Source organism: Triticum urartu, chromosome 2 (genome assembly GCF_003073215.2).
Source record: "Triticum urartu cultivar G1812 chromosome 2, Tu2.1, whole genome shotgun sequence".
Classification (NCBI taxonomy): Eukaryota; Viridiplantae; Streptophyta; class Magnoliopsida; order Poales; family Poaceae; genus Triticum; species Triticum urartu.
In genome coordinates, this window is record NC_053023.1 from 280,937,937 (window position 1) to 280,940,829 (window position 2,893).

The following is a 2,893-nucleotide window of genomic DNA, read 5'->3' on the forward strand; positions in this document are numbered from 1 at the left end:
GAGATAGGTTCCAGGTCGGGAGCCTGGGATTAGCAGGGTGGATGTCGTTCTCTTTTTTTTTTAATTTCATCCATAGTCGGATCCTTCTCTTCTGTATGGTGATTGCTATGTATTGATGTATTCATGTATTCATGTTATAGCTTGTGGCAAGTGTAAGCCTGTATCTGGTATTCTCATCTATTCAGTACATGGTATGTTGTAATGATATCCACCTTGCTATGCATTTGAAATGTGGTTGTGCCCCAATCATGAATTCATCACGTGATTGGGATAGAATCGCATCTTGGGCACTACATGAGGATATCATGGAGAGAGGGACGGACGAAGGGGTGAGACAACGTAAGACGGGAGAGGGAACCTTACGTGTTTTTTAGGTAGTAGAGAAAATAATTCAAGGTTTCATTTTTCATTTTGCTTTCTTCCCACCATTTGTTCTTCCAACCTCCCATTTTCCATCGATTGTTTTTGGTTTTTCATTGCCTTCTGATTTTTATCAAATCAATCTTTGGTAACCAAATAAACCAGATCAATCTATGGTATATCAATAAATTCACGGTCCATAAAAAATATTTCTTATGATAAAACTTGATACATGAGAAACATCTTCGGTAACCAAATAAATGGCAATAAATTCGACCCACAACAAATAAATATCAATTAATCTATTATACTCATATAAGACTGTGACACTACCATGGACACTAAAAACACCCTATGAAAAGTTACGGAGCGAGTATTTGGTCATCCAATAATTGAGATTACTCATGAACACATACCAATTTACCAGTTTAAGAAATAACCGAAAAATATATACTTTATAATTAGAACACGATATAATTATAACATAATCTTATTGTGTCTATTTGTTTGCATCAATCACTACTGGAATTAGCTTATTTGTCGTCTGCCAATTCTTTGCCGTCCGCTGACGGACGGCAAAGAAGGTATTTTCCGTCAGCTCAAGGAAAACGGATGGCAAAGAACTGGCAGACGGCAAAGAAGGTCTTTGCCATCAGCCTGTTCTTTGTCGTCCGCTTTGTTTCCTCTTTGCCGTCCACTGGCTGACGGCAAAGAGAGAGCTGGCCCCACTAAACAAGTTAATTAAGGAAATCTTAACGCCCCCCCTCTTTGCCGTCTCCTAGCAGACGACAAAGAGGAAACAAAGCGGACGGCAAAGAGTGGGAGGACGGCAAAGATTCTTCCTAACTAACGGCCGAGCCCCACCCCGCCCCTTCTCTCTGTTTCTCTCCCACTCTCCTCCCCGACGCCCACCGCAACCTCCCCCCCCCCGCCCGCCGCCGCCCCCACTACCCGCCACCGCCCTCGAGATATATGAGCGCGAGCCATGGATATAGCACTATGGGTGGAATAGAATATAATGAAGGGGGGTTATGTGGAGAAGACAAAAAAGGAGACAGTCTCACATCAACGAGGCTAATCAATGGGCTATGGAGATGCCCACCGATTGATGTTAATGCAAGGAGTAGGGATTGCCATGCAACGGATGCACTAGAGCTATAAATGTATGAAAGCTCAACAAAAGAAACTAGTGTGTGTGCATCCAACTTGCTTGCTCACGAAGACCTAGGGCACTTGAGGAGGCCCATTGTTGGAATATACAAGCCAAGTTTTATAATGAAAAAATTCCCACTAGTATATGAAAGTGATAACATGAGATACTCTCTATTATGAAGATCATGGTGCTACTTTGAAGCACAAGTGTGGTAAAAGGATAGTAACATTGTCCCTTCTCTCTTTTTCTCTCATTTTTGGGCCTTCTCTTTTTTTTATGGCCTTTCTCTCCTTTTTTATTTATTCCTCACTTTGGACAATGCTCTAATAATGATGATCATCACACTTCTATTTATTTACAACTCAATGATTACAACTCGATACTAGAACAAAGATAACTCTATGTGAATGCCTCCGGCAGTGTACCGGGATATGCAATGAACCAAGAGTGACATGTATGAAAGAATTATGAACGGTGGCTTTGCCATAAATACTATGTCAACTACATGATCATGCTAAGCAATATGACAATGATGAATGTGTCATGATGAACGGAATGATGGAAAGTTGCATGGCAATATATCTCAGAATGGCTATGGAAATGCCATAATAGGTAGGTATGGTAGCTGTTTTGAGGAAGATATAAGGAGGTTTATGTGTGAAAGAGCGTATCATATCACGGGGTTTGGATGCACCGGCGAAGTTTGCGCCAACTCTCAACGTGAGAAAGGGCAATGCACGGTACTGAAGAGGCTAGCAAGGGTGGAAGGGTGTGAGTGCGTATAATCCATGGACTCAACATTAGTCATAAAGAACTCACATACTTATTGCAAAAATCTACAAGTCATCAAAAACCTCGGCACTACGCGCATGCTCCTAGGGGGATAGATTGGTAGGAAAAGACCATCGCTCGTCCCCGACCGCCACTCATAAGGAAGACAATCAAATAACACCTCATGTTTCAAATTTGTTGCATAACGTTTACCATACGTGCATGCTACGAGACTAGAAAATCTCAACACAAGTATTTCTCAATTTCACAACTACTCAACTATCATGACTTTGATATTATTACCTCCATATCTCAAAACAATCATCAAGCATCAAACTTTTCTTAGTATTCAACACACTCATAAGAAAGTTTTATTATTAATCTTGCATACCAAGCATATTAGGATTTTAAACAAATTACCATGATATTAAGACTCTCAAAATAATCTAAGTGAAGCATGAGATAACAATAGTTTCTATAAAACAAATCCACCACCGTGCTCTAAAAGATATAAGTGAAGCACTAGAGCAAAATTATAAAGCTCAAAAGATATAAGTGAAGCACATAGAGTATTCTATCAAATTCCAAATCATGTATGGCTCTATAAAA